General features: G+C 40.0%; 1 pseudogene; it reads left to right on the top strand.

Annotated features, from left to right (window-relative positions):
- The first annotated feature begins 14523 nt into the window (after nucleotides 1-14523).
- The window catches only part of LOC149159916 (arginine decarboxylase-like), a 34391-nt pseudogene continuing 29964 nt past the window's right edge, over nucleotides 14524-18950 (top strand).

Genomic DNA, 18950 nt, shown 5'->3' with positions numbered 1-18950 from the left:
GGCAAATTGGAGCTGGAATTCGAGCTAGAAATGGCAATTTTATTAGTGGGGACAGAGATGTTGGGTTTTGGACACAAATCAAGTTATACAATGGGGCAAAGAGGAAAACCTCACAGGTTCCAACGTCTTCCTAGTGAATTCCTAGGTGTAATGGAAAATTTTGTAGAGAATTTATGGAAAACAGGGTTACGGGCGTTTTTACGGGTAAATACCTGTTCTTTCGAGAAATTACTGCGGTGAAGAGTTGTAGGCAGCGTTCGAAGGGGTCGGGTTGCAGGTCGAGTAGGCTTGGGTGGCAGATGGGGACTTCGAATGCGAACTGGACGTAAGTTTCATGCAAAAGCTTGCAGTGTTTAGTTGAATAAAAAACAAACAAAAACGACACTTTCGCAAGTTTTAACGCAAATTTGGGTTTTTGAGGCATTTTAGCGCTTTTTTGAGATGACGTTAGCATGACATCATCGCCGGGTCCCGGGTACGGCAAGGTGACGTGGCAGTTGACTGGGCCAATGATGTGGCACAGGACACGGTGGCAGGGTAGGGACGCAGGCAGATGCAGTGGCGGTGACACGCAGCAGTAGCGGGTTGATGCGAAGGTGACGTCATGGGGATGTGGCACCCAGACAGAAGGCGGTAAGTGTTTTTATCAGACCGCCTTTGGTACGGGGGTGGTAAGTGTCAGTGCGGGCCCGATGCAATCAGAACGGGCCACGCGTCCCCGCGTACGGTGGCAAAACCACCCTCCATCGGACGCTAACTCCCGTACGTCGGGGGTGCTCTGATATCAACGAGAGTCGTCGGATGGGGAGGGCCCGATCCGACGGTGGACGAAACTGCGATCTGGCGGGATGTTAACGTACGGGACCCGCCTGAATATTTAACGTTATAATATATGCGCCAAGGTTTAGACTTTGGGTAATATGGGTTTTATGGGTATGCGCCGGGGGTAGAGTTTAGTGTTTAGTTAAACATTTAAACAGAAACCCGAAAATGTATATGAGCGCAGAGGGGTTAATGAACTATGGTTTAGGAAGGGGTTATTATGGTTGTTAATTTAACCAGAGGTTAAACTAATTCCGGATTTAGGACGCGGAAGGGTTCATAATAGTCCCAAATGGACTATTATTTCCCAAGACTGAATTATATGGCTATAGTGCCATGGGGTGGGAATATTTAATATTTTTGGGTTTTTATATAATTTTTTGTATAATAGGGGTAAGGAAGTGATCTAGGGAGCTAGATAATAGAGTTAGAAGTTAATATGACCTTGTGAAATGAAAGTGTAGGGGCATGAAGCTAAGTTTATGAAGGAAAACTTAGATGTAAGAAGTGAATGGAATTTGGAATGAGGATTTTTACACAAGAAATGTGGTTTCTTTTCCTTAAGAAAACCCAAAACTTGATTTAGTATTTGACCAAAATGAAGTGAAAGCAGGACTTATTGGGCAGATCCCAAGGCCCTCAAGGGGGTGTTAGTAAGAAACTTTGAGGGGGGGAGTGAAAGGGAGTTAGACATGCTTCCATAGTTCTGCCATCAAACAACTGCTTTGACATTTCTTTCATCGATGAGATGAGCTCTCCTTGACAGTATCATAAGTGACCAAAACCTTGCTTCTGCAACCTCAAACTACCTACCTGGCCTAAAGCACCTAACATTTTTTCTTCCTTTTGAATGGGTGCACTTAGGCTTGCATACCCTGACTATCCTCTTTTCTTTTGACTGCCCTCCTATCTAAATCTACCCTTATTTCTTCCAAGGGCCCAGATTAAGCAGTTGGGCTCCTTAATTTCTCTACCTAGCTAGTGATCTGCCAAGCTTGAACTGTTTGGACAGATATTGATTCTCTAGTCTAGAACAAGCAATTTAAAACATGGCATGGTCCAGATTGAACTGTTGGGCCATCCATTAAGCTAGCAGTGGCATCTTGGCTAGCCACTTTCCTGGTCTTTCTTTGGGGCTCATTTTTATCATTTTTTCTAACGACTTGATTTTTCTTGCCCTTTGATTTTTCTTTTAGGGCATACCCTCTTTACATTTTTTAACTTTCCTCTAATGCTTTTTTACAAAATATGGAACCTTTGCAGCATGAAAAGATGAACATATTTGGCACTTCCCAGGTCAATCATGAAAAATGAAACCTATTGGTATAGGAACCTAACAGTGGCTCCAATTGGGGATGTCTTTTCTTGGTGAAAAGCCAAGAACAGCAGGTCAGATTGCCTTGTTTTTCCACTATTGCTGTAGCCTGAAATTTCCTTCTTTTGAATATCAATGATCTGAACCTTTGTATCCTATATGTAGTCCTTATGAGCTGATCTGTGCAAAATTATAGCTCTGTCTATACTGGTTTCTCTGAGTATTGATCATCATCTATATACTTCCCAAGTCTTCTTCTTGATCTGCTTTGCTAATTTCAAAATATACACCAAAATGGTGTAGCTCCTTAACTTTTTCTTCAAAAGCTGCTGCATGTTGTTCCTTATTTGATTGCTGTGAAAATAAAAAATTGTTGGAAATACAAATATTTATGTACAATACACAGTGGTGTTATGCTGATTACATGGAATCAAAATAATGCTTGAGCATTCGCCCATTAACTGGGCCTTCCTCAGTATTTGTGCCATCTAAACACCTCAAGAAGTAGGTATTGTTATCTTGTACAACATGGATAACATAAGGTCCTTTCCACAGAAAATCAAATTTTCCATGTTTCCCTTTATCTTCCCTCCTGGAGTCCCATCTCATCACTTTGTTTCCTATGAAGAAATCTTCAGCTTTTGTTCCTTTGTCAAACATCTTTTTTAACTTTTCTTGTAAAGCCTGACTTCTCTGATATACTTCTTCTCTTGTTTGCTGCAAGTGGATAGTTTGATTGATCCTTCTTTGAATATCATTATGTTCTGCTTGTATTTCTTGTAATAACTTGATCACAAGGGTTCCCAAAGATGAAGGGAAAACAACTTCTAGAGCATATACTAGCTCATATGGACTTGTACCAATAGATCTTTTGGTGGTCAATCTGTCTGCCCATCGTGCATTTACCAACTTCTTATGCCAATTCCTTTTGTTCTCCTCCAAGACCTTTTTGATGATGTTAATGAGGCTTTTGTTGGAGGACTCAGCTAGGCCATTGCCTTGAGGGTAATAGGCTGTGGAATGGCCTAAGGTAATGTGGTACTTATGGCAAAAGTTTATCATTCTTTTGGATTTGAAAGCAGCAGCATTGTCTATAATAATTTTATCTGGACAACCAAATCTGGACAAGATGTTGGTTTCTAAGAATTGCATGATAATAGAGTCATTGGCTTGTCTACAAGGGATGGCTTCTATCCACTTGGTAAAATAGTCTATGGCAGTCAAGATCCACCTGTGTTGGCCAGAGGATGAAAGGTGGATTTCACCTATGAAGTCTAAACCCCATTATTGAAATGGTCTTTCAGTTGAAATAGGTTTAAGTGGTAAAGGTAACAGCTTTCTCTTGCCTTCAAAGATCTCGCATTTATGGCAAGACATTACAAATTTTTTTACATCAGCAAACAGGGAGTGCCAATAAAATCCAGCCCTTAGGATTTTATCAGCTGTTGATTTACAGTATAAGTGTCCTCCACAGTCACCTGCATGAAATTCCTTGAGGACATTGTCATTTTCATCCAATGTCAGGCAATTGAGTAAAATTCCTTCATGATTTTTCCAAAACAAAACATTGTCTATGATACAAAACTTTGATGCTTTCATTTTTAGGAATCTTTTCTTTGTTCTGGACAACCATGGAGGAGCTTGCAGGTTTAGCAATACAAAACATATATCAGCATACCAAGGAGATTGTAAAAAAGGCTTGATTGATCTGTGGAGTTGCCATCTCCTGTTCGTTGTCCAGTTCATTGATATCAAGGGCTTGGAAATTGGTTTCAGTCATCATTTTGGCTAGCCCTTGTCTTTTTATCAGTTTTGTAGGCTTGATTTCAATGTCATATTCTAAGATATTAGCAATCCATTTGCCCCTTTTGCCTTCAATTCCTTCTTGAGTTAAAATATCTTTAGCCACAACATTTGGGACATAGGCAATCACATGAGAGTATAGAATGTAAATTCTGAAATCCTTGATGGCCTTTACCAGGGCATAAGCTTACTTTTCCATGATCTGATATTTTAAGGGAGCATCTCTAAGAGCTTTGCTGAAAAAGGCAATGGGCTTCTCACACCCTTGGTCATCTTTTTGCAATAAGACAACAACAATTGTATGCTCAGATGCAAAGGAAAAAATAATGAAATCTCTATCAAACCTGGGACTTGTGAGGACTGGCGTATTTGTCAAAGCTCTTTTGATGTCCTCAAAGGCTTGTTTGGCTTCCATAGTCCACTTGACTTTAGAATCTTTCTTCAGCATATTGTTTAACAGTCTTATGAGCTCGACCAAATTAGGAATGAATCTTCTCAAAAAGTTAATCTTCCCTAGAAAAGCTTGTAGTTCATTGATGTTTCTTGGATGAGGCACTTGAAGGATAGCTTGAATTCTGTCCGGGTTAATCCTAATGCCATCTTTAGAAATGATGTGACCTAGGAGCTTACCTTCCTCTAGGCCAAATAGTGATTTCTTTGGATTCAACAATATGCCATATTTTCTGCAAATTAGGAAAACTTGCCTCAAATGTTCTAAGTGTTCTTGATCTGATTTTGAAAAGGCAGTAAGATCATCAAGGTAGACTACTAGGAAATCATGGATCTCTTTGGCAAAGGCTATATCCATAGATCTTTGAAAAGTCGCCCCTGCATTTTTGAGTCCAAAAGGCATTTTCACATATTTGATGGTTCCCCAAGGTGTTGTAAAGGTAGTTTTGTCTTGATCATCCGGGTGTAGTAAAATCTGATTGAATCCTGAGAATCCATCTAACAATGAGATCCTAGAGGCTCCTACTACCCTTTGTAGGATATGGTCCATTTTTGGTAAGGGGTAATGATCTTTGAGCGAGACTTTGTTCAAATTTCTTAGGTCAACACACAGTCTTATCTCTCCCGTTTTCTTCCTAATAGGCACTAGATTTGAAATCCACTCTGAGAACCTAATTGGAGCAATGATTCCTACCTCATACATTCGTTTAAATTCTTTTTCAATCAGAGGGAGAAGGATAGGATTCACTCTTCTAAGCTTCTGTTTAAAAGGTTTTTAATTCTTTTTCAAGGGTATAGTATGTTGGATTATTGAGGTATCATAAGATTTGAGGTCTTCATAACCCCAAGAAAACACATCTTGGAACTCGTTAAACAAGTCAATGTATTTCAATTTCTGATCAGCAGGCAATGCTTTGGATAGTTTTACCATTCTGGGATTTTGTGTGGTTCCAATGTTGCAGTACTCAATTTCAGCATTCAGTGGTTGCATTGTGGGCTTCCTAGAAATATCATTTGAATCGAATAAATCCTCCAAAGGGGTTAAACCTGTGGGCAGAAAATTGTCTTTTAGTTCAATTACTTCAGCTTCTCCCTCAGCTATTTCATCAATGTCTGTTTGCTTCAGCTGTTGTACATTTTTGTCATTAAAAGTAGTTGGATGAAAAATCAGACTTACTGTTTCAGCTGATATATTTTGTTCAATTCTATCTATCTGTTGTTGATCATCCATAGTGCTAGTATCAATATTCATGCTGGAAAATTCCTCCTTCAAGGTCAGGAAGTTATTTATCTATGTGTCACTTTCAAAGACTTGCCAATTTTTGACATTATCCGGGACTGTAGGTCTACGTTTGATTTCAGCAGTGAAATTTTGGTTGGGTTCAAATGGTAGTTTGCATGTGCTGGCAAAGGTTGCCAAGCTATGTGCATGTAAATTATGCTTTCTTGAGATTTTGGTGAGTTGAGATTCTAAGAAAGTGTTAAGTATTTCGATGGCTGCACCTCTGTAAGCCCTCAACCTAGGATCATTTGTCATAAAATTTCCCTTCATCTGTTGTATGATTAGATCTGAATCCCCTAAAATTGAGACTTTGGTTGCACCCAGGTTTTTGATTAGCTTGAGTCCTAGCAAAAGGGCTTCATACTCGGCCATATTGTTTGTGCATCTGAAGTTTAATCTATATGCATGACCTTCAGCATGGTCATATTTCATATTGTGTGTCCAGACCCCTACCCCTGCTCCTAATTTGTTTACTGAGCCATCAAACTCTAAGTACCATAAGATTTCATGGTCAAGATTAGTATTGAGTTTTTTAGAAAGTTGCACCATGGGCAGATTGGGTTCTTGTAAGTCATTTGTTATGTCCTTTCCATTTGTTGCATTAACCATATCAAGGATTTTTTGCTCTTGGCCACTAGATTGTTCATCTATGCCTTGTGTTTGTGCTGCTTCTAAGAGTTTGACATCGGTTGTGGAACACATATCAGCATTATATAAAATGAATGAGTCCATATCAGAATGCATAGAGTAGATGGGGAAGTTTTGGGGCTTTTCTTGACTACTCACCACATATTTCATTAGTGTTTCACGGTACAATCTCTTTGGCTGTCCAAAGACCGAAATAGTGGCATAAGACATGTCTAATTGCAAGGATCCTTGGAGTTTGGCCCCCCATGATCTTGATAAAAGCATACCGTATTTGGGTGGAATGTCAGCTACCACCACATCCATCAGAATTGTTTTGGTTGGGTATTGGACCAGGGAAACACACAAATCTTTAATTAGGCCTAGACACCTGACTTGGCTTGAATCAAATGAGAATAAATATTTGTAGGGTCTTGTGATTTCTAGGTCTAGTTTCTCCATCACGGATTTAGGCATTAGGTTATGGGAGGCTCCTGAATCAAACATTGCATTGTGTAACACTTTGTCATGAATGTTTGAACTGACATAAAAAGGTGGAACTCCTCCATTTGTTGTCTTTCCATCAACTTCAGGACCAAAAAGTAATTCAGGTTGATCATCTAAAACATTTACAACATCCCTATTGTCTGGTATTTGGAGTGACCTATTGATTTGCTGTCTATATACTTCATGTTTGGCCAATTCAGAAAGGGGAATAGCTATTTTCAGCTTACCTATTTCTGTTTCCATGTTAAAAGGTTTTTCTATCTGAATCTTTGTATTATAGGCAGCAAATTTTTCCTTTTTAGCTTAATTTTCAGTGACCTTTTCTTCATTTTGACTGTTGTTTTGAAGTACCTCTTTTTTAGAAATATTTTCAGGAACACTGTTTGAATTTTCTTTTGAGAGGATGGATGAGAATGTCTGATTTTTAGAGGGTTGTACATCTGATATGTCTTCCACAGTGACTTCTCTTGGGTTTGGGTCTATTTTATCAGAGAATTCTGTGAGAGTAGCTTTATCTTTTACTTTCTTTGGTTGTTTAGCATCCTTTGGTTTGATAGTTTCAGGCACATCTATGGTTCTTCTCCTTAATTTGTACTATTTGTGAACCTCATAAACTGCTGCATCATAGCCTTCCCTAAAATCAAATGACTCTCCTGATTTGGTATGAAATTTATTGCAATTATGGGCCTTTTGATCTTCTTGTGTTAAAAAGACTTGGTGGTCACTGTCCAAACCCATCAAGTTGATGTGAGGGTCCTCGGTTGGTTCACTAGATGTTCAGGCTTCGGCATAGTTTTCTTGAAAAGGAGGTCTGATGTTCTGGTCGGGAACAACCCTTCCAACATTTGGATTTTGATTCTTTCTAAAGTTTGGGTTTCTAGCAGTACTTGGTTGACCTTCCCATGAAGACTTTCTTTCGATGGTTTCCACCCTATCCCCAAGTCTATCCATACCTTTGATGATTGCATCCAATTTTTGTTCAAATGTTGAAGGCTCTTCTTTAAAAGTAGTTCTTCTTTCAGCTCTTGCCCTATTTCTTGTAGCAATTAGGTTTGCCTCTACACTAACAGCTATATTCTGCATGTATGCTAAGGTCGGAGGGGCTCTTTCCCTCATTTGATATGCCATGTCAGAGTCAAATCCATCAGGGAATTTGATTAAAGCTAAATCAGGTGGAGGTCTGAGGTTTTGAGGAATAGCATTGTAAACATTGTTGAATCTTCCACAATAATCTAGGACAATTTCTTGTGGGCCTCTTTTTATAGTGTCATACTCAGATAAACTATGCAGTGGATCTTTTTTCTTCTCCCATCTGTTGAGAAATGTGTGGTAAAGAGCATCCAGATTGGCTATTGAATTTGCAGCAAGTACTCTAAACCAAGTTCTTACTTCTCCTGTTAAACTTTGGACAAAGATTTTCATTCTTACATCATCATCGTCTATCTCATAATTCTCAAAATAGTCTTTCATTTTCTTTCTATGTTGTAGAGCAGTATATGTAATAGTACCATCAAAATAAGTGATCTTACTTTGATAATCCTGAGGCATAGCCCCTGGATTTGCAGGTAGCTATAAAGGGTCATAACGATTTGCCATATTTACAGGGACAAATGGAACAACAGGAAGAAATGGGACAGCTGGAACTGCGGGAAGGGGAGTTGAAATATGTGCAGTGAATGGAGGGGTAGGGAGAGTGCTTTGAGAGGTGGATGAGGGAGAAGAAGAAGTAGGAGCAATGTGAGGATGGACTGAAGGTTTGGCAGGGGTTGGAATATAACTTTCCTAAACTGCTTCAGGGCTAGAATCAGCAAGATCTTCTTGTTCCGCTTGTTTCCTAAGGATCTTAGGGATCAGGTTGGGATTTTCAAAAACAGCTAGAGGATCTGGGTCAGGATCTGACCTAGTATAACGAGTTTTCTTCTCTGGAGCCAGCTTCCAAACCTGCTTTTGGTATTTTCTAGGAATGTTTTATAATCACAGTTTTTGGCATTGTTTTACAAGAATTCCTTAGAGATAGGGAGACTTTGGATTTTATTTGAATATGTTCAAACTAGGGAAACTGGTCAAATCTTTGTAAGAACTGTCTAAAAAAAAAAATTAGAAAATGGACAGTAGTGGAAAACAGTCATTCAGTCCCCAATGGAGTCGCTAATGATGTTATCACTCAGGTTGTTCCCAGGCTCCTAAGGGAATACGACCGAGGTAACCACTAACCAATCTTTTAGCTGCAAGTCCTAGCCTACTTGCAGCCAGAGAGGGCTCTCTCTTTATATTTTAGCTTTGTTGTGGAGTAATTTTAGGCTAGTTATGATGTACAGGGTTTTGTTTTAAATTTGGTTGGATGATGAGTTCAGACAGAACTGGGATGCATTTTTAGAACAGTCTAGACTATTGGGAGATGGAGTCAATGATGGTATACTACTGTAAGTGTTTCTTGTGGAAAAGGTAATGCTACAGAGCCATATAGGCACCTATGGAACAATTCTTCAAATCTGGGAATCGATGGCATGAAATCAGGGAATGAAAGGCAATCAAGGATATTTCACTATGCTGATAGAGGGAAAGTGTGAGAATATTATCTAGGAGCAGTTAAGGATTCCTAAACATCATCCATAATGAGAGAATTAGTTCAAACATGAGCAACTAAGAATTCATATTTATGACTAATTCTGAAGAAAACACAATTAGAAACATAGATTGAGCAGAGGGTGTATTCAAACAAGTCCTGAGCTATTCTTCTTCTCTGTTACTAAGATCATGAAACATATGTGAAATTTGCAAACACAGAAAGACAAAACACAGTTTAGAATAACTTATTGTTCCATTAAACGACAAAGGAATTCTGTAGCAGAACGCAGTTCATTACTTCCGCATCCAGACAGTGCACAGACCATGAACTTCACCAGCAATTTGTATTAAAAGTCTGAAAATTTACAACATAGCTCTTAGAGAGAATCACCAACCAACCCCAAATACGTTCTATGGGGAGGTATATATACAAAAATAAGATACAAAACATCTAGATGATGAGTCTTCATGCAATAAATTACATCACCAACTCTACCAAGGGAGTAAATGAAGAATTAAACGCTGCAATTAATATTGGCTTGCTAGTTGTCTATTTTGTCAGAAAGTTTTGACTTTTTTGGGCTGGGTGAGTCGGCTGCTTGATGCATATTCATTCTGCGTGTGCTGGGTTTCTTTACATTTAATGAGCTGTAGTTACCATTCCAATTCTACTTTATGCTGCTTTAATCCTTTGACAGGTGGACCATGCCATCTGTATATGCTGAACTGTAGTTTACAAAAAAGAATTAATAACCAAAATCACCTGAGCAATGTCTCCATCATTCCTCTCCACCAATCTTCTGTAGGTAGCTGATGCCTTTGTATCTTTATCAGTGTTTCATCAGCTTCTGTGTATCTATAGAATTTTGGCTGGGCTTCAAAGAGATGGTTTATATCATGTGCAATGTAGAATAGATTTTCTAATTTATCAAAGACACTCTGTGCAGATGGAGGCCCTGTTTCTTCTGATGTGCTTGAGGAAGCTGTGATTTGATTGGAAGCATAATTGTTCACCCTGTTGGCATAATGCTCATGTGACAACAGTCTTTCAGCACTTGTTACTAGGATAGGTAGCCCTCTGCTCTGTAATGCTGTGATCTTTATTCTAAACTCATCCACCTTTGCCTGCATCTCTTGGAATTTTCTTTCTAATGTCTGCACAAAATTCCTAAGGGTTAACACCCTTTTTATTAGCAAGATAGTTTCAGTCCTGTTCCTGATTCCCATTGCTGCCAACTGCCCTTTGGTGCGAGTATTCAGGAATTGGATCATTCTATTAGCTTGCTCAGGCATATTTCCTAAAGATGCTCTAGCCTTTTGGTTTTCAAACTGAGCCAAGCTTATCAAATCCATTTGCTCATGAATGGTTTCGATGGATTGCCATTGGTCTGTAATGGATTGGCCAATCTTGGCCCACAAAATTTTCTTGATATCTGCTAGAGTCTTATCAAAAGTAAGCTCTTTCTCTAGCTCCTTTATTCTTTTTTCCAGGGCTTTCACTTCCCTTGTCTTCTCAGCTACTTCCTGCTTTGACTTGTCATATTTTTCCTCAATTCTAGCCAGCTTTTCCTTGGTTTCTTTCAATTCCACCATTTGTAATTCCAGAGCTTCTATTTCCTTCATCATATTGTCCATTCTCAAGCTGGTGCCTTGCTCTGTAGGTGCTGAAGTAGTTGCTGAAATTGGTGCTGAGCTTGAAGCACCTGCTTCTGATGTTGTAACAGTGGGAGGGACTATTGTGGTGGCCGTAGGAGGAGCAGTTGTAAGAATCTGAGCTTCTTGAATTGGCTAAGAGGCCAATTCTCCTTGTCTTCCTATAATGATGCCTCCAAGGCACTTTCTATCTCTACCAAACTTTTATGTAAGGTCGTAAGCAAAGCTACGACATCCTGCTCCTCTTTTTGTTGTGCTACCTCTGTAGTTTGAGGATGCAGTGTAGCTGGCAGCTTGATTTGTCTTCTAAGGGCGGCTATGTCTTCATCTTTCTTTTTTATCAAAGCTTGCACACCCTTGGGATCAGTGGGATCATGTCCCAGCTCAATAATGATTTCTTCCAAGGATTTGATTCTATTGTCCTTGGCCTGTGATGAAGCTTTCTCCAACTCTAGTTGGGCAGCAGTATTGTGCAAAGAGTTTTTCAATCTGTGGGCTAACAATGTTTTACCTGCTAAAGTAGAATATACCATCTCCCCGGTCTGCTTGTGCAATTCAATCTGGTCCATCAGATGGATATCTTTGGCGAACACTTCTAGATTGGTTCTAATATAGTCAACAGCTGATTGGGGTTGCGGAATTGTAGGTCTGAAGTGACCGAGGGTCATTCTCCCTTCCTGGATGTCATAGGCTGCCATTAGCCTTTGCTGATTGGTGGGGGCCATCCTTATTAGCTGGTTGTATAGCTGTAATCTCACTGGATCATTCCTAGCTTTGATATCAACGAATGCTTTTTTAATGTCAGAGCCCTATCGGCCCTGTTGCCTGGTGGATCTTACCTCTACCCCCTATTGTCTCTCTTCCTCCTACTGAAAGGAGCTGGCCGATGTCTCCATGCTTGGGGGAATTGGCTATTCTGTTTGTCCTTCTGGAATTTCCTCTTATGAAAAAGGATTTAACCTTTGTCTCTTTTCTCCTTACTGCTCGGTGGATGTCCTTGGAGGGGTTTCTTCTTGTCTATCCCTTTTCTTTGCCCTTTCCTCATTAAGAGGTGTCTGCAACACAGGAATTTCAGTCACTTTTGCTTGAGTTAAAGGGTCTTGTCCTTGACCCTATTTATCTGTAGAAACTGGCCGGTCTGCAATTGTTTCTTGCTGCTCTAAATTGTGCACTTGCTCTTCTGAATGTTGGACCTCTTTTCCTTTATATGTCCCTGGTAGTGGAGCACTTTCTTGAGCTGGTTGCTGAGGGGCCGTGACAGATGAGGTGCCTTCTCCAAGGTGCCGAGGAGCTGTAAAAAAGACCTGTCCAAAAGATTCCAAGTCAATAGATTTTTCCAGATTCTTGATTGCTTTTTCTGTTATTTCTTCTTCAGTGAGCTCTTCCATTAGGGTGCCTTCTACCCATTTTTGTTGATTGGCATATTGTTCAAGTTGAGGGATATTGCAATGTACATATCCTGCAAGCCTATATTTGATTCTTCTAAGACTTATAGAGTGATTGGGATCATATGGTGACCAAATGAAACTTAGTTTGAGCTTAATTTTCTCTCCCAGAATCTGTTCAGCATCCTTCCATGCTTCTTCTCTCTTATTGAAAATAAAGGGGCCCAATTGATGTCTGATTTTCAGTTGTGCCTTTTTGCTTTTGCCATGGAGATGAATCATATCTGCATTACCAAATTGCCAAAAGTATTCTAAGGCAAAGAGTCTCATAGGGACATATTTTGGCAGTTGGTAGGGGGCTAATTCACAGCCATAAACCCTTATTATTGTGTGGTTTTGGTAAAAATACCAGTCACCAATGCTGTAGCTTTTAGAAAGCTGTAGAATCTTCTGCATCTCATCAGTGAGTCTGTGAGGAGGATCTGTTGATAATAAGTAGGTAGATGGATAGATAAAAAGGTCAATGAACTCACAATATGTGTATGGGGAGTAACTAAAATGATGGAATACTGATGACCAAAATATGACTGACCTCCTCTCCCCCCTAGCATCCAATTTTTTGAGGACGACTGGGAAACTTTCAGACTGATAATATAGCAGCAAATGATCGATATATGAGGTGTATTTGAATACCCTTTCCCTTTCTAGGTTCATGAATTCCTCATGAATCTTATCAGCTATGAAGGTGGCATAATCATACTTGATAGCACGGGGTTGTCCAGGAGTGAAGATAGACATCAAGGCGAAGACAGTGCTATCCGCAATTTCACTTGTTCTGAATCCCAGGATGTAGGAGATCATATCTATAAGGATTTTTCCCTCCTTAGTAATGCAACATGGAGATAGGGAATTGTGAATCTGGAGTAATAGTCTGGTGGCAGGAACAACTTAGCAATTCGGTCAATCTCTGCAGAGGGCAGCTTTGAGGCTTGATCTAGCGGATTCTTCATGGAAAGGGGGACCAAAGGTTGAGTTGGTTTGAATTGCAAAATCTCATTGATGGACGGAGGAGTAATGTAGAAGAGGACTTTACTAGCAGGGCCCATTACTGCCCTTTGAGAGGGCTCATAGTTTGAACAACATTGATGGACTAGGTTAGGAAAGACATTTACTGAGGGCAAGTAGTACATAGGCATGTTGGACTCCCATATTCGCAATGGGGTCATCTTTGTTTCTAAATTTGTTCCTTATCTCATAGAAAACCTGAAGATGAGGCTTGTCTCCTTCCATATCAGTAATTTGATAGTCTCTATCTACCAGTGGAATCCATTCTAACAGTCTATGGGGTGAATTTAGTGGTGAAATATTGAGGGCAACAAGGGCCTCCATGTTTTGATTGTGATTACAGTAGGATTAGGTCTGTATTTCACCAAGGAACAGAGTTGTGATAATGGTTTCCTGGGCAAGGAACTCACAGTTTCAAGTTCTGTGCAGAGATGTTATTGATGAGTAAAACTCAATGAAATGAAGACTTGTGGAGGGCTCTGCAATAAGTACACTGGAAAGGGAGAAAAATAAAGGGCTTTAGCAAACTGTCTTTAGTGGTTCCGCGGGCAAATTGGAGCTGGAATTCGAGCTAGAAATGGCAATTTTATCAAAGGGGACAGAGATGCCAGGTTTTGGCCACAAATCAAGTTATACAATGGGGCAGAGAGGAGAATCTCACAGGTGCCAACGTCTTCTTGGTGAATTCTTAGGTGTAATGGAAAATTTTGCAGAGAATTTATGAAAAACAGGGTTACGGGCATTTTTTCGGGTAAATACTTGTTCTTTCATGAAATTGCTGTGGTGAAGAGCTGCAGGCGGAGGCCGAAGAGGTCGGGTTGCACGTCGAGTAGGTCTGGGTTGCATACGGGGACGTCGAATGCAAACTGGATGTAAGTTTCATGCAAAAGCTTGCATCTTTTAGTTGCATAAAAAAAAATGACACTTTCGCGAGTTTTAACGCAAATTTGGGTTTTTGAGGCATTTTGGCACTTTTTTGCGATGACGTCATCATAACGTCATCGGCGGGTCCTTGGTATGGCAAGGTGACGTGGTAGTTGATTGTGTCGATGACGTGGCACAGGACACGGTGGCAGGGTAGGGATGCAGGCAGATGCGGTGGCAGTGACATGCAGCAACAGCGGGTTGACGTGAAGGTGACGTCACGGGGACGTGGCGCCCGGACAGAAGGCGGTAAGTGGTTTTATCGGACCGCCTTTGGTACGGGGGTGGTAAGTGTCAGCGCGGGCCCGATGCAATCAGAATGGGCCACACGTCCCCGTGTACGGCAGCAAAACCACCCTCCATCGGACGCTAACTCCCGTACGTCGGGGGCGCTCCGATATCAACGAGAGCCGTCGGATGGGGAGGGCCCGATCCGACGGTGGACGGAACTGCGATCTGGCGGGATGTTAACGTACGGGACCCGCCCAAATATTTAACGTTATAATATATGCGCCAAGGTTTAGACTTTGGGTAATATGGGTTTTATGGGTATGCGTCGGGGGTAAAGTTTAGTGTTTAGTTTAAACATTTAAACAGAAAACCCGAAAATGTATATGAGCGCAGAGGGGTTAATGAACTGTGATTTAGGAAGGGGTTATTATGGTTGTTAATTTAACCAGAGGTTAAACTAATTCCGGATTTAGGACGCGGAAGGGTTCATAATAGTCCCAAATGGACTATTATTTCCCAAGACTGAATTATATGGCTATAGTGCCATGGGGTGGGAATATTTAATATTTTGCGTTTTTATATAATTTTTTGTATAATAGGGGTAAGGAAGTGATCTAGGGAGCTAGATAATAGAGTTAGAAGTTAATATGACCTTGTGAAGTGAAATTGTAGGGGCATGAAGCTAAGTTTATGAAGGAAAACTTGGATGTAAGAAGTGAATGGAATTTGGAATGAGGACTTTTACACAAGATATGTGGTTTCTTTTCCTTAAGAAAACCCAAAACTTGATTTAGTATTTGACAAAATGAAGTGAAAGCAGGACTTATTGGGCAGATCCCAAGGCCCTCAAGGGGGTGTTAGTAAGAAACTTTGGGGGGGGGAGTGAAAGGGAGTTAGACATGCTTCCATAGTTCTGCCATCAAACAACTGCTTTGACATTTCTTTCATCGATGAGATGAGCTCTCCTTGACAGTATCATAAGTGACCAAAACCTTGCTTCTGCAACCTCAAACTACCTACCCGGCCTAAAACACCTAACATTTTTTCTTCCTTTTGAATGGGTGCACTTAGGCTTGCAGACCCTGATTATCCTCTTTTCTTTTGACTGCCCTCCTATCTAAATCTACCCTTATTTCTTCCAAGGGCCCAGATTAAGCAGTTGGGCTCCTTAATTTCTCTACCTAGCTAGTGATCTGCCAAGCTTGAACTGTTTGGACAGATGTTGATTCTCTAGTCTAGAACAAGCAATTTAAAACATGGCATGATCCAGATTGAACTGTTGGGCCATCCATCAAGCTAGAAGTGGCATCTTGGCTAGCCACTTTCCTGGTCTTTCTTTGGGGCTCATTTTTATCATTTTTTCTGACCACTTGGATTTTCTTGCCCTTTTATTTTTCTTTTAGGGCATACCCTCTTTACATTTTTTAACTTTCCTCTAATGCTTTTTCACAAAATATGGAACCTTTGCAGCATGAAAAGATGAACATATTTGGCACTTCCCAGGTCAATCATGAAAAATGAAACCTATTGGTATAAGAACCTAACATCTTCAACACACTCTTAACTAGTACTGCCTACTATAATCAGTTTTCTATAATTCAATTAACCCTTGTCAAATTAGTCAAGTAGAGTAAGGTGAAGGGGGAAAACATTAACAAGTATGGCATAGGTATATATAAACATCCTTCTCTAAAGGGACAACCTTTTATGCTTTCAACAAGCCGAGATCCCTCTTCCATCTAATGAAATAAATAAGTTCCTATGCCTAGTTATTTGAAAATGAAAAAAGAAATGAAAATAAAGGTGAAAGAAGAGAGAGGCATCCTGTGCAAAGACGTGAAGAAAGTAACTCCATTAGGGTATTGGCCAATCCATCTAGTAGTAGAGAAATTCTTGGGTTCCTAAAGTGACTCCATTGGGGTACTATCCAGGGCTACTGGTAGTAGAGAAACACTAGAGATGAAACTAAAAAATTGACAGTCTATATTACTTGTGCACCAATATACCCCTGATCCCCAGTTGAAACAACTTAGTTGACTTGGATTGGTATGCGTGCTATCGATAAAGATAATTGTGTCGAGTACATCTTTAATTCAAGCTAATGAAGAAGTCATGACGCTCAAAGAAATGAACAATACTTCGAGACGAGTTATACTCGCTTTACAGGAGACAAAGTCCATATAGAGAGCTAGAGTTCTACCAGTGTGTTGCCAATGTCGTAGTGGCTACAGCCACACTCCAAAATTTTTCCTATGCCTCATTTTCGAGCCTACCTCCTAAATAACAACATCTCTTCTCACACTCACCCACGTACTTTTGATTTCATTGAAATTTACCTTTTGAATTCTGGATTGTGTTTTCTTACTCTATTTACTGTATAACCCGCAAGCCAATCTCTTGACTTGGTTTGAACCTAATTCCATGCCTACCTTAGTGAAATGCACAATCCTTGAGGACATCCAACCTTACTCTCGAAAATTATACAATCCAAGCAAGTATCTAGCCTTCAGCTCCAAAATTCCACAGAACTAGCTGATAGCCAACATTCAGCTGAGAGGTAGCCTAAAGCCACTCAACCCATAAATTGTGTAGAAGATTTCCCTCAAAAGCTACCCCATGCATGAGCTAGTGAGTTGCCTCAGTTCTCCTCAAAACTGCGCAATCTCTTTGGGAAATGAATGGCAGCTATTCCTGAAAAAGAAAAAATCAAAAAGTCGAAAATCACCCCTTGAAAATAAGGATATATTTTTAGCAGTCAGAGTTAGCATTTGAGTTATTTTTGGAAACTTCCACCAAGTGTTATTTTTTGCTAGATTTTTGGCCTCCACATCATAAACCCTAAATAAACCAAATCTATTTAATGAATGCCACCAAAGCTCATTTTCACATTCAATCTTGGAGCTCTGGCATTTGTGAGGAGATCTAGGAACCTTTGGCATAGTCATCAAAACATTTCCAAGTAAGTCTTGCTTTTCTATTGCTTTTGTTTGCTTGGCTTGTTAGAGTGTTTTTTTACTTGTTTTATTGACCGAACATTGGCGTTTTGATTTTTTTTAGCTTTTATAAGTGTTGTTTTAAGTTTTTTATTGCGTTTCCCAAGTATTGCATGCATTACATAGTTTTTGCACTAACAGTCATCATTGTGACAACTCTCTCCACATGCTTCATTATTCTTCCTTTTGATTGATTCCTGCACCCATTTTATTTGTATGCATAATCATTCACTCAAATACGCACCCACCACCATCCCCTCCTTTAAATCGTCTCAATTTTATGATCCCATTGGGCATACTTTCGCTTCCTTGGCTCAAATCTAGCTCCTTCCCAGCATGCACTGTGCATTACTGGATTTCAAGGGTTTACCTTAGCTCCAAGAATTATGCAGAGGCTACCAAGACCTCACTCCAGTTGTGCACTAAACAGTTCCAAGAGTCAGTCCTGAGCCTTAGCCATTGGGATTTCACAACACACAGTATCATCTCACCTAACCCTGAATAAATGGCGCATTGTGCAGTTCCAGTCAACAAGACCTCCCCACTAGCAGTTGGTAGTGACTCAGCTCTGAGAGCCTAGATTGTGCATTCTTCCCAAGAGTTGCAGCATTTGTTGTTTGGTCTTTTCTTGAAGTGATTTTGGTTTTAAGCTAACATTTTCATGCCATGAGTGTCTTCTCTGTCTCTAGGTATAACAGTTGAGAAAATCTCCAATAGTTACAAGTAACATGGCTTCATAGAGAGCTTCATCATAGGATATTGTCGAGAGTAGCACTAGGGAAGTAGTTGAGCAAGTGTTAGTGAATTTTCCGGTTTCTTTGGACACTTAGTTGTTCATAAGAAATGGCATGACCTTAACATGGTAGTAAATCAATGATATCTTTGTAGGGGAGTTGACAGAAGATCTAGAGGATCGACAGTTGTATGTCAATATCCCCTGGTCAGCTTACATAAGGTTACATGAAGGTACCCTTCTTTCCCATGTGTAGACATCATCAACTGGATTATTTCACACACTATTCCAGAGACTAAAACATTGAGTAGTGCTAGTGGAACACAACTTTCTACCTTCAAGATGGAGAACTATCATCAAATGTATCACTTACCTTAGTGGGTGAACTGCATGGATACACTTTTCTATGCCATCAACAACACTATAATCACCAAAGATATTATAAAGCACTGGGTGGAAGTGCCATCAAAGTATAGATCAACACCCAATCATGTTTACAGGACCAAGTCACCAAGAATGTCCTACCATCTCCTGATCATATTTTCAGGCCAATTGTATAGTAAAGACATCACGAAGACCTTTCAAGAGAATTAGG

This window comes from Pinus tabuliformis, chromosome 5_2 (assembly GCF_031772625.1).
Source record: "Pinus tabuliformis cultivar Carrire ecotype Pingquan chromosome 5_2, CPIR1, whole genome shotgun sequence".
Classification (NCBI taxonomy): Eukaryota; Viridiplantae; Streptophyta; class Pinopsida; order Pinales; family Pinaceae; genus Pinus; species Pinus tabuliformis.
Note: the sequence above shows the minus strand (reverse complement) of the source record. Positions and strands in the feature narration are given on the sequence as shown.